The sequence below is a fragment of the Pongo abelii genome, chromosome 17 (genome assembly GCF_028885655.2).
Source record: "Pongo abelii isolate AG06213 chromosome 17, NHGRI_mPonAbe1-v2.0_pri, whole genome shotgun sequence".
NCBI lineage: Eukaryota > Metazoa > Chordata > Mammalia > Primates > Hominidae > Pongo > Pongo abelii.
In genome coordinates, this window is record NC_072002.2 from 69797905 (window position 1) to 69811854 (window position 13950).

General features: G+C 41.2%; 1 protein-coding gene across 14 annotated transcripts in view; it reads right to left on the reverse strand.

Annotated features, from left to right (window-relative positions):
• CCDC68 (coiled-coil domain containing 68) overlaps nt 1–7856 on the reverse strand; it is a 60539-nt gene extending 52683 nt beyond the window's left edge. For 3 of the 14 annotated variants that reach the window (XM_054537987.1, XM_054537988.2, XM_054537986.2), the window contains exon 1: nt 6247–6355. The gene's annotated coding sequence lies outside the window, so the exon portion shown is untranslated. Of the gene's footprint in view, nt 1–3155; nt 3233–6246; nt 6356–7454 lie in introns of those variants that run through there. The other 11 variants (XM_054537984.2, XM_054537995.2, XM_054537989.2 and 8 more) reach the window with 8 other exon arrangements.
• Between the last annotated feature and the right edge of the window lie 6094 nt (nt 7857–13950).

Sequence of the window (13950 nt, forward strand, 5' to 3'; positions counted from 1 at the left end):
AGTTTTCCAAAGTAGGTCATTAAGTAACAGTCACAGAACTCCTGATGGGAGGTCCCAGGTGTGTCCTTCAGGAGCCTGAACAGATGTTGTTGTCCCAGTAGATTTATTCCATGAACAAAGGCAGTTCGGCTTCATGGCTTAAAAACAAGGGATTTGGACTCAGTTGTTCTGCCTACAAGACTCTGTTCCACTTCCTCACCAGTTAGGAGGTCTTGGAAAATCATTTAAACTCCCTAAGCCTCGGTTCCTCAACAGGAAAATTCAGATGAGAATGCCAACTTTCTCAGTTATGTGAGGATTAAATGAGATAATGCATGAAAAGTGCTTAATGGAGCATCTGACTTCGTGCACATTAAATTCATATTAAATCATAATGTTTATACTCACAACTTATTGTGGACATTTGCTTGTAGGACATGATTTGAAAGCGTCAATTCCCAAGCTTAGTTTTCCCCTTACTATTCCTTCCTTACCCCATCAGCCAATTATTCCTCCTGATTTGAACTTCTCTATGAACAAGTCAACCCAAAAGCTGATTAACACTTGCCAGTCAATAAAATATAAAAGAAAGCTGAGGTCAATGACATATGTCACAGTCCCTTGCAACATTTACATGATGCCCTTTTAGAAAATGTCATTTGTGGCTCTATAAAATACTTTAGGAGTGAAGAGCCCAGGAATTTATAAAATACCTACAGTTTTCTGAGCTTGTCCTGGATTATTTTAGCTTGAACATAATTTATGTCATTTAAAAAAATTATCCAGCAAGGGGAAAAAGAGAAACCATACCAGTTCTGGTGAGGATGTGGAGCAGTTGGAACTCCTGTCTGTTGCTGATGGGAATGGAAAACGTGGAGCTGCTGTGGACAACAGCGTGGCAGTTTCCTATACAGTTAAATACATAGTATACAACCCAGAAACCCCATGCCTTGGTATTTATCCAAGTGAGATGAAAAGTTATATTCCCTAAAACCTGCACACAAATGTTCATAATTGCCAAACACTGCAAATAAGTCAAATGTTCACCAACAGGTGAATACAGCTCATCATTAAGAAGGAATGGACCAGGCACGGTGGCTCACACCTGTAATCTCAGGACTTTGGGAGGCCAAAGTGAGCTGATCACCTGAGGTCAGGAGATCGAGAGCAGACTGGCCAACACGGCAAAACCCCATCTCTACTAAAAATACAAAAATTAGCCAGTTGTGGCGGTGCACGTGTGTAATTGCAGCTACTCAGGAGGCTGAGGCACAAGAATCACTTGAACCTGGGAGGCAGAGGTTGCAGTGAGCTGAAATTGTGCCACCGCACTCCAGCCTGGGCGAAAAGTGAGACTCTGTTTCAAAAAAAAAAAAATGAATTATGGATACACACAACAACATAGATAAGTGTCAAATGCATCATGCTAACTGAAACAGCCAAATTCAAGGGGCTACATATTCTACGGTTCCATTTGACATTCTAGAAAAGTAAAAACTGTAGGAATCAAAAGGGATAGTGTTTACTTGGGACTGGCAGTGGGGGACAGGTTAACTACAAAAGGAACACGTAGGACTTTGGGGTGGGGGAATATATCTTGTTAGTGATCATGGTTCTATGATTATAACAATTTCCAAAAACTTACAATACTCTATACTGAAAAAGATGAATTTGTACATGTTATTTAAAAAATAGTAATCTGGCAGGATCTAAAAAAGGCAATGCACAATTGAGATTTCAAAATCCAAGAACCTTCACTGATTTTATCAGAAGTAACTGGAAGCCAAAATTAATTAGATTTGTTTTTCTTCATTCAAATTTTTGACCCCAAAAGAGTGTAAATGATTATATATATACATACACACACACACACACACACATATACAGAGAGAGAGACAGAGAGATAGCAATGGAATCAGGGTTGTTAAAAACAACAGGCGACTGGGCTGCTGATTCTAGCTCATGCTACATGACTAGTCAATTAAACTTAGCATTCCGTAGGACAGAAACAAGGAAAGCCTTTTAAACATTTTTTAAAACTTAATCATAAGCACTGTTTATTAAAGGTGATAAAGTAGAAGGAAATATACAATAATACATTAGAAATATAAGAATATTTCCAACAAGCTTTAAATCTAATTCATGAACCTAGAACTTTTTTTCTCATCTACCCTTCCTTTTCTAATAGCTTTCTAGATGCACAATATGTTTTCATTCTTCATATTTGTCCATCTGCACATACACTGTTTGATCAATGATGAAAATATCTACTTATTCAGGGCCTGAAACAGCCAGGACCCTTCCCTCCCCTCCCCTCCCCTCCCCTCCCCTTCCCTTCCCTTCCCTCCTTCCTTTCTTTCTTTCTTTTTTTTTTTTTTTGTTTCAGACAGAGTCTCACTCTGTCACCCAGGCTGGAGTGCAGTGGCTCAATCTCAGCTCACCGCAACCTCCACCTCCCAGGTTCAAGCGATTCTCCTGCCTCAGCCTCCGAGTAGCTGGGACTACAGGCATGTGTCACCACACTTGGCTAATTTTTGTATTTTTAGTAGAGATGGGGGTTTACCATGTTGCCTATGGCTGGTCTCAAACTCCTGACCTTAGGTGATCCACCCGCCTCAGCCTCCCAAAGTTCTGGGATTACAGGCGTGAGCCACCATGCTGGGCCATGACCCTACTTTTCATCAACACCGTCGCCCACCCTCCCACACCATGAAGATGTTTGACTTATCCAAGAGCAGCATCCTACCAAAATCCAGGTATTTATAGAAAGATAGAAGAGTCAGAGGCAGCTTCCCACTTTGGGTAAAACTAAGTTGCTTGTATCAGATGACAACAATGTAAGTGACCTCATCAAAATAAATAGCAGGTGCTTACAGCTCAATACTAATCAAGCCTTCTTTCTCTTGATAAACCAACATAGCTTGGTGAATGTCTCTGCCCTGATCCTGATTCCTGGAGTATATGAAAGTGAGAATGATGAAGGTGGATTCCTGTAGATGGTAAATACCTCTCAGGAGATACTTGCTATAAAATTGTCAGTATAAGGCTAGAAAAAAAATGCATTTGTTTTAGAATTTTAAAAATCCTTACCAAGGAAACAAAGGTGTATTACCAAACAAGATTGATTACTCCATCCAATCACAAACAGATCATCAAAACAGTAGTAGTATTCTCACCTAGGAGTTTTAGGAAGTTGTTTTGACATTTCAAGCAGAAAAAAACGAGTTGCAAATGAAGACATTCAGCTTTAGAAAACTATATTATTTAACCTACATTATCTTCTTTTCAAATTGTAGATGTTAAAAAAAAATAGTTTGCATTCTAAATTGCCAATAAAATAGACTTCAAAAGTTGGCCACAGTGGTTCACATCTGTAATCCCAGCACTTTGGGAGGCCAAGGTGGAAGGATTGCTTAAGGCTGGGAATTGGAGGCCAGTCTGGGTAACGCAGTGATACCCCATCTGTGAAAAAAAAAATTTAATTAGCTAGGCATGGTGCCACATTCCTGTAGTCCCAGCCACACAGGAGGCTGAGGCAGGAGGATCACTTGAGCCCAGGAGTTTGAGGCTTCAGTGAGCTAGGATCCTGACACTGCACTCCAGCGTGAGTGACAGAATACGACCCCGTCTTGAAAAACACACACACACACAAACAGACCTCAAGTTATTTTGATGCTCTTTTTTTTCCCCCAAAAGGAACTTGCAATTTGAGTAGTAACTTAAAGGCACTCAGAGAGACACTGTCTTCTGTTTAGGCTCATAGAACTGACTAGATTTTTATAAAAGGATTTCAGTTCAACTAGAGAAATCTCCCTAAGAGGATATTTAAGCATAAGTTGTCAAGCATGACCCGCCCCCACCCCCCAAAATGCATTTGCCATAATAGCACAAAGCAAAGTCAGTGGAAATATATAAGAAAATAATTCTGGCTGGGAACTGCTATTCCAGTTTCCTGATTCCTAACAGAGGTATATCAAAAGTCAAAGTTCTTGCAAAGTTAAGAAGTTCCTTTTTGTTTGTTTGTTTGTTTGTTTGAGGCAGAGTCTCGCTCTGTTGCCCAGGCTGGAATGCAGTGGTGAGATCTCAGCTCACTGCAACCTCCACCTCCCAGGTTCAAGCAATTCGCCTACCTCAGCCTCCCAAGGAACTGGGATTACAGGCACATGCCACCACACACAGCTAATTTTTAAAAAATTATTTTTAGTAGAGAAGGGGTTTTACCATGTTGGCCAGGCTGGTCTCCAACTCCTGACCTCAGGTGATCCACCCTCCTCAGCCTCCCAAATTGCTGGGGAAAATTAGAAGTTCAGACGAGTCTCGCTCTCTCACCCAGGCTGGAGTGCAATCTTGGCTCACTGCAACCTCTGCCTCCCAGGTTCAAGCGATTCTCCTGCCTCAGCCTCCCGAGTAGCTGGAATTACAGGCGCATGCCACCACGCCCAGCTGATTTTTGTATTTTTAGTAGAGATGGGGTTTCACCATGTTGGTCAGGCTGGTCTCGAACTCCTGACCTCGTGATCCGCCCAGCTCAGCCTTCCAAAGTGCTGGGATTATAGGCATGAGCCACTGTGCCCAGCCAAGGTAAGAAGTTCTTAACATTGGTTTGTTGGACAGTTACACGCAGAAAACACCACTGCTTAATAGGAACCTGGATGTTTAACTCTTGGCATTCATGTTTAAAATTATCATAGAAGAGAGTCAAAGCACCAAATAAGAGGTTGGCTCATATCAGTTATTCTCACATTATGCTACCATAGAAGCTGCACCAATGTATCTGTTTTACCATGCAAAAGTATTTGCAGAAAGGTCTACCAAATGGTGAACAAAATGTGGCATAGCCATGGCATGGAATAAATCCTAGTTAAGCAATAAAAAGGAACCAACTACAGATACATGTGACAACCTGAATAAACCTCAACAACTATTCTAACTGAAAAAAGCCAGATGCTAAAGACTATATATTGTACGATTCCATCTGTATGAAATGTCCAGAAAAGGCAGATCTAAACAGACAAAATAGATTAGAGGTTGCCTGGGGCTGGGGTAAGAATGGTGAGTGATTGCAAACAGGCCCCAGGGATGTTTGGGGAATGATGAAATGATCTAAAATTGGATTGTGCTAATGGTTGCACCATTCAGTAAATTTACCAAAAATCATTGAATTATACACTTGGATGTATTTTATGGTATGTAAATTATACCTCCAATAAAGCTTTTTTAAAAAAAATAAGGAAAAGTAAGAATAACTTGAATAAAGATGCTGTTTTCCTCGGGGTGGGGGGCGAATATAATTGTAGTCTTATTTTTCTAATTTATAGCAAAAAATATAATTTAATGGATAGATTTTTTTCAGTTTTAAATTTTTTGTTCATTAATTTTTGTCTCTAGATTATTGTCATCCATACTACAAGTTTAGTTTTTATTTAATTTGCATGAAATTGATACTTAGCTGTTTTAAGTTAATATTTCATAACATTAAGCCTGGAACACATGATTCCTAAGTTCTTCCGCAACCTAAACAAAAGAGAAAACCACTGAGCAGAATAACACGCAAGCTCTTCTGTCATTTTTAGATTTGACTATTTAAATCAGTGTAAGGAAATATGTGATTTGAAACTAATCTAGTTTCAGTCACTGTCGAAATTGAATGGATCATTGATGTGGTCTGTAAATCTATAGCCTTGACTTGGGGTGGCCTGGAGGACTCCAATGTAGTAAATTCCAGGAGGATAGAAATGTGTCTTATTTACACAGGGCTGTGTTTGGCCCAGACCCCACTTCCCTTCCCATCTGGTTCTCCCACACAGAACAAAGTGTCCTCAATAAATATTGTTTCAATGAATACGTGAATAGGCCCACAAATTTACAGATGTACCAAATAGTTTCTAAAACTGAATGTACACACACACACACACACACACACACAGACACACACACTCTCTCTCTCTCTCTCGTTTTCCAAACCTACATAAATGGCTGTTTTTGTGCTTAGTAAATGACATTCATTTAAACGTGTTAGCAAATTCATGGTAAAATTTTGCCATTATGAAATGTTTTCAATCAATAAATAGCCATATAATTTTGATGTAAATATCTCATTTCTAAAGATGAGAAACTACTATTTTAAAAGACTTACATTCCCATCAAAATCTTCAGTTATTTCCCCTTTCAGTCATTATTCCAAGCAAATATACACCTTATTTTTCAGGTTTGTCTAAATCTAGCTTACGTTTTTTAGCTTTGGCCAAAATTTGGATTACAACTCACCTTCAATGTTGAGCATACTGTAAACAAATAAGCTAACAAATAACATGACTATCAGTAATTCACAAAATAGCAACAGTATTAATTTCAAAAGTCTCTTTCTAGTTAGGACAAGGGATCAATTTATTTTGTAAATAACAAGAGGAAAGAACCTTCTTATGACGTCGGCCTTATGACGTCGGCCTGGGTCCCAGGAAGTGTAGTTGTTTTCATTCTTTCTGCAAACATTTGAGGAACCACACGGGGATACTCCCTGCCTTGGGCAGAAATTCCTCTGTGTCAGGGGTCTTCCCTCTCAAACTGGGAGTGCGGTGGGGAAGAGAGTGGGCAGCGGGGGAAAAGCGTAACAACAGCACCAATTGTGTCTGCCAGGGTACCTGACACTCCTGCCCAGCTCACATATCAGGAAAACCAGACTTCAGTAGCTCTGAATATTTAATGGCATTAGGTAAAATCAAAAGGACAGATTATCTCCTCCCTATCACAAACACAGAATAATTCCTTTTTGTATTCTGACACTTCATCCGACCTATATACACCAAGAAAGTGAAAGAGGTTCTGATTCCTAAAATAAAACAATCAGAATATAATGGGAAACAGGTACAGCTTCAGTTATGTTCAGGGCTTGTTGCTTGTTCTGATCCTTATATTGAATTTTGTCTTCACTTCCAAAAAGACTGAAAATTCACAGCTATGTTATCATCCAGTCTAAAAACTACACTTGCACGGTCCCGTACTAATCTTTAATAAGATAAGAGTGTTCCTTTGTCTAGCCGCCTAGCACTCTGTAACTTCCAGCTCTAAAATCTCATGATGCTACTTAACATTAAGGAAAAAGTCAAGCAATGGGCTGCTCTTTTTACTACACCTGCAGCTGCAGAAGCCCGCACAAATGAATGAAGACAGCCACCTTCATTCATCTCTGCTCTTTAAAAAATGCGAGCGCACTGACCTGTCAAAGCCACCACCCTGGAGTTCCCAGGTCAGGGCGTTTACCGCAGGACTTTTCTCCATAGCCTCTGAAATTAGCAGGCAGAAATCGCGGGGATCCCTGACAAACGGATTGTATAACAACAACCTAAATAAATAATCAGGTGTGCGCCGGGCTAAGTAGGGGTTCCTCTCTGCGGAAAAGCAACTCTTCCCAATGGGGAAGAAACTTCTCGCCCAGGAAATTCGAGCCCAGAGCCGAGGTTTCCAGGGAGGATTACCTCTTCAACAAGGACCCTTTTACAGGAAATGTCCTTGATGCCAGGAACTCCGCTGGGGAAGCCGCTGGAAAGGCACCTGGACACCCACACACCTGGAGGGGGTGCGGGGGCGCGCCGCAGGGACCGGGCCCGAAGGTGGCCAGACTCGCCTACCTTGTGGGGCGCCCAGCCGACGCGAGGTCCCGGTGCTGCTCCTCCCCTGGGCGATCGGACCTTGGGGTCAGGGTCGGCTGCCAGGGCCCTGCGAGTGCAGCCGCCACCGCCCACAGGCTTGGCTCCGCCCCGCGGGGCGCGCCCAGGGCAGAGTCCGGCGCCGGTGAGGCCCCGGGGAGGAGTCGCGGCGGGACGCCTACGCCCAGCGCTGGAGAGCCAGGCTCTGTCCCTCACGCCCCTCGCTAGGGTGCTGTACAGGCGGGTGGGGGGAGGGGATCGGCCGCTGCTTTTCAGGAAGGTTCTATTTGCACCCTAAGTTTGTAAACTTTTGTTTTTGTTTTTTAAATAATTTTTGATTTTATTGTTTTTAGTATAAATTTATGGAGCACAAGTGCAATTTTGTTGTTTTTTTAAAAAAACTTTCTTTTGGAACTTAAAAAAAGTTGCAAAGATAGTAGAGAGAGTCGTCTATATACCCCTCAGTCAGTGTCTCCTAATGCCTACAGCTTCCATAACAGTGGCACATTTGTCAAAACTAAGAAATTCACATTGGGCCAGGTGCGGTGGCTCACGCCTTGGTAATCTCAGCATTTTGAGAGGCCAAGGCAGGCGGGAGGATCGCTTGAGCTCAGGAGTTCGAGACCAGCCTGGGCAACATAGCGAGACCTCATTTCTACTAAAAATGTTTTTTAAAAGCAATTAACACTGATCTGCCCCTATTAACACTGCTCCAGACTTGATGTAGCTGTCACTAGCTTTTTGGCTAACGCCTTTCCCTTTCAGGATACCAGCCAGGATACCAAACTGCATTTAGCATCCTGTGCCCTTTGTCTCCTCTAATCCATGACAGTTTCTCTGTCTTTTCTTGACTTTGACAGCTGTAAGGAATTCTAGTAAACTATTATGATAAAGTATTCTGGTAAGGTATAGTTTTGTGGGGGTACCTTGACACCCACTCATGTGGGTATTGTCTACTGTTTTTTTCTCATGATGAGACTGGGGGAAAGAAAGCCTCAGAGATGAAGTGCCTTCCCCATTGCATACTCTCAGGGACGATGGCACGATGGCCACGTGACTTATCACTGGTGACTTGACCTTGATCCCATAGTTAAGGTTGTGTCTGCCAGGTTTCTCTACTGCAAAGCTGTTTTCCTCTTTCCATACACTCTACTCTGAATGGCATGAATGGCATGACTCAATTCAACCCACACTCAAGATGAGGGCAAGATTAAACTCCATCCCAGAGGAGGGAGTATCTATATATTATCATTTAGAATTATTCTGTAAGGAAGATTGGTTCCATCTCTCTTGTTTATTCAGTCATTTATGTCAGTATTTGTTATGTCAGTATGGACCCATGTATATTTATTTTATACTTTGGGCTAGAATTCAATACTACGTTATTAATTTTGTTGCTCAAATGGTTCCAGCTTTGACCACTGGGAACTTTTTCAGGTTGGCTCCTGTGTCTCTCTGAAAGCTCATGAACTTTTAGGATTGTGGAGAAAAAAAAAAAGGTGTATTTTCTCCACCCCGCCCCCTTCAACATTTAACAGATTGAGAAAACTGCAACCCAAATGCTTCAATATCCAAGGGCTTTTCCGAATCTTCCGGGGAATCCTACAATTACTGATTCCCACCACAGTTAGAGAGGAATTTTTTTTTTTTTTTTTCCCTAACAGATTAACTTGTAGATTGTGAACCAATTGGAGAAGTGAAAGTTGATGGTTCTTAGGTAATTTGTTTGTTAACTAATCCTTGTGGTTCTAGTAAATAGATGTATGTATGTTTACAGACAAATCATGTTCCAAAGATAGCCATGGATGTTTATTACAAGTTTCAGCATTGAAGAAACCCAGCTGTTGAGGATCATTTGTTACATTGCTTTGGTTTGCTCATGTTTGCATTTGCAAGTTGGTTCCATAAACACCACATTTCCTCCTTCTGAGCTTGGCTTTTGCTCAGCATTTGACACCGCCTGCTTTCTGAGACCTGTCCACCTCTCTTCCTGGCCTTGACCCTTCCTGGAGAGGGAAATCTACTTCTCCATTAGCTTGGGTTGAGCTGGGTAAACACAGGATGCAGTGAAGTACCAGTGAGTACTCCAGAACTGCAGAGCTAACTCATTTTCTATCTTTCAACTATTTTTAACAAAGTTAGAAAAGTAAGAGTTAAAGGAAAATATTTCATACCTAAGTCTCACCATATCTGCTATGGACTGAATGATTTGTGTTCCCCCCTAAAAGTTCATATAATGAAATCCTAATCCCCAATGTGGTGGTGAAAGTGGGGTCTTTGGGAAGTAATTAGGTCATGAAGGTAGAGCCCTCATGAGTGGGTTTTAGTGCCCTTCTAAGAAGAGACAAAAGGCTGGGAATGGTGACTCATGCCTATAGTTCCATCTCTTTGGGAGGACAAGGCAGGTGAATCGCTTGAGCCCAGGAGTTTGAAACCAGCCTGGGCAATATGGCAAAACCTCACCTCTACAAAATATACAAAAATTAGCTGAGCATGGTGGTGCACTCCTGTAGTCCCAGCTACTCAGGAGGCTGAGGCGAAAGGATAACTTCAGCCTGGGAGGTAGAGGCTGTAGTGAGCTGAGAGTGTACCACTGCACTCCAGCCTGGGTAACAGAGTGAGACTGTCTCAAATAAAGAGAGGAAGAGAGAAAGAGAAGAGATATCCGTCATGTGATAACACAGCAAGAAAGCAGCCATCTGCAAACCAGGAAGCAGGCCCCCACAGACACCACATCTCTGGGTGCCTTGACCTTGGACTGCCCAAACTCCAGAACTGTGAGAAATAAATAACTGTGGTTTAAGGCAGTTTAATACCAGTCTATGTTATTTTGTTATAGCTCCTGGAACTAAGACAATATCCCAGAAGAAATCGACAAGGTCAGAGATGAAGCTGAGATTCTTGTGTACGTTTCTGGGGGGGAGAGGGGAGAATTTAAGTGAAAGTGGTCATTCTAATTAGAGTGAAATCATGATTTTATTTCATAGTTCTGCAAATAGACTGTTCTCTCAGTAACTTTAATAAACCTTTTGTGGAGGGGAGCAGAGAAAACTCAGGATTCATGAGAGTGTGGAGTTACAATATATTAGCAACCTCCAGAGGGAAGCTTGGGAGAATCTATAAACTATTATTAATTTAAAACTCCAGTGGTGTTTCTCAGAGGTTGGATATTGGGGGATAAGGGATGAGGCAGGGATTGATGTTTATGGATTTCTCTTACAGCTATTGCCTTTGATTATTATTTTTATGACAGCATATGTACAAACCATTTAAAATTTTTCTAGAGCTGTATATCTTCACACTTAAGATTATCCACATTAAGAAAAAGTATTGCTATTACATAATTTTCGGAATGGCTTTGGTTGGGTCTGATAGAGATTAGGGGTCTGATAGAGATTAGGTGGGGACTAAAGCATCCCCAAACCACCCAGGGTGCCCTCGTTGAATAAATCCCTTCTCCTACTCACTCTACTAAAAAGAGGAGGGATTGAGGGTGCAGAAGAAAGCAGCAGATGCATTCTCCCCTCCTGAAGAACAGTATGAATTGTCACCCACGTTGAAAGAGGGTCTAATTGTAAATCTAATACCCTGCCTTGTGACGTTGAGAGCCTGTGGCTTGTGGCATTTGGACCCAGGCTCATATTTGAAATCGCTATTGTTTATTTCTGTTCAGGGATTATTTGCCAAAAGAGAAAGGTTTGTGTGTGTGTGTGCGCGTGCACGTGTGCATGTATTTAGTGCAATTTTATTTTATTTAAAATTTGCATTTAAAATGTATTAAAATTATTTTAATTCATTTTAAATTTGCATTTAAAATATATGTGTCTGTCTATACACATATACATATATTTAGTGCAATTTTAAATGCAAATTTTACTGTCATTCCAGCCTTTAACACGTGCGCATACACACACACAAACACACACCATTCTTTAAAACATTTCATTGTCTCCCCATCAGCTCTTATTAAAAGCCTAAACCCTTCCCCAGGGAGAGAAGTTGCTCTGCTCTCCCCCATCCACCCCTCCTGCTTCATCTCTTGCCAGATTGTTTTTCAACAAGGCTGGATGATTTGTAGTGTTCCAAACCAACTCTTGTTTCTTACCTTATTCCTTTTGTTGCTCTTGTCTCACCCCCACACCCGACTCCATAGACTAGAATGTTCTTTCTCCTCCTCTTTGACCTGGAAACTCCTTCTCCATTTATTTCCTATGTATAGGGAAACCTTCCCTGAGCTCCCCAGTTTATGTTGGGTGTCCCACTTAGATCTTCCCATGAAGTGCCTGAGGCACTGCATTTGCTGTTCTATAAGTTTTCTGTGGGTACAATGTAACAAATAACCACACTTGGCTGCTTACAACAATGCATATTTTTTGTTATAAAGTTCTGTAGGTTAGAAGCCTGTCATGGTACCAGGGTAAAATAAACTATTCCTTACTGGAGTCTGTTGGGGAGAATTTGTTCCTTTGCATTTTCTAGCCTTTTCTAGAGGCTCTCTGCATTTCTACACTCATAGCCCCTTTCTACACCTTCAAAACCAGCAGCACACATCGTCCTGACTCTGTCCCACTTTCACTTATAAGGACCTTTGTGATGACGTTAAGACCAACTAGATGACCCAAGATAATCTCCCCATCTCAACATCCTCAACTTGATCACATCTGCAAAGTCTCTTTTCCACATAAGATAACATATTCACAGGGGCTAAGGATTAGGACATGGACTTCTTTGCAGGAGGGCGTTATTCTGCCTACCATAGTTTTGTACCTAGGTCAGGTCATAATTCAAACATTAATTAGGTTTTGTTATGAAATATTTCATTTTTAAGGCACAAAATCAAGAAGGCTTTGCAAAATTATAAAGGAGGCATGCTCCCATCACTTTTTTGGTGATGCCTTTGCCTGCTTTCCCTCCTGTCCTCTCACATTCCTGTGACATCCCCATAACGCCACCCTAAGGAGTTCCTGGTATTGGATAATTTTCCAACTTCTTCCTCCTCTCCCATACCTACCTCCTTTCTACACTTTCTGCGACTTGTGGGAAGGAAAAGGGAATACAAATGTGGAAGTTGCAGCATTGATCTTGACAAAATTTAACTCTATGAGCCCCCCCAAGTCTTGTATTTTGAGCTCCAAGCTCACAATGGAGCTGACTGCTAGGGAAAACACACTTTACCTAATGTCTCTCACAAGCTTAGGACAAAACTCCATCTATTCTGCACAGTTCACAGCTGATGTGCTAAGTGCTGGGGTCCATTTTACAATTTTAAATTTCAAAGAGTTTGCACTTTAAATGGCTAGATCACATATACGCACATAAAAATACCTATAAATGCATATAATAAGCTAAAATATTTTCAAGCAATAAATTATCACTAAGTATTAGTGAAGCCACTAAGTACTAGAAAACTAAGAGAAAGTACTGACTTTAGTTGGTGTTCTAGGGAAGGCCTCAAGAGGAGGTAGGCTTGGCATTGGTTTTTGAGAATAATTACCATGTTATTCTGGGAGAGCATGGAAGCCTTTAAAGGTTAGACACAGCCAAAGGCACCAAGGCAAGTCAATGTTCAGGCAGACTGGGAATCTACCAAGTAGACCAGTCCAGCCAAACCACAGGAGACTAGTGGGAGATAAAGCAGTAAGGTGTAAGCAAGCCTTGAGGAACAAACAAGAAGTACAGGAAATACATTTTTCTTGTTCATCTCTGCTAAGAGAGGAAGGGAAAACAATATTGTAGGAACTGAAACTCTGGCTATTGAATGAGTTCATTAGTAAAATAATTAGCCAATGCTTATCAACAATATGTGAATGTCTACTTGTGTATACAAGTCTGTCTACACAGGTGAATCTTTTTCTAGGACTCCTTTCACATAATAGGTACAGAAACCATGACATAACCAAGAGTGATATTCAGAATATGAACCTATGGGTTGAGCAGTAGTACTGACCAACCAGAAAAGCTGCCAGCCATAATAGACAACTGGTGAGTATGAACCCAAGTGAACCAGCAAAAAGTCAGCCCTGGGCATCATTATTTAAAATGATTGCTGCTCTCTTAGCAAAACTAAATATCCTGTTGGAAATGCCTTTTCAAAGCACCCAGTTGGAGTTACTAAGTTCTGATTTCTGTAGGCATTCTTTCTGTTGATGAACTTGGTTCACTTTATCTTAACAGTAGCTGGAATAATAAATAACACTTCCTTCTGCACTGTGAACCCTTACTCCTGAGTAAAGAACTCATAGAGAAAGGTGAAAGAAGACAAGAGGGTTGAGATGTGCATTCTAAATTCAGGTATTTCTAAGTTTGGAGGAGGGACGTGAAGCCC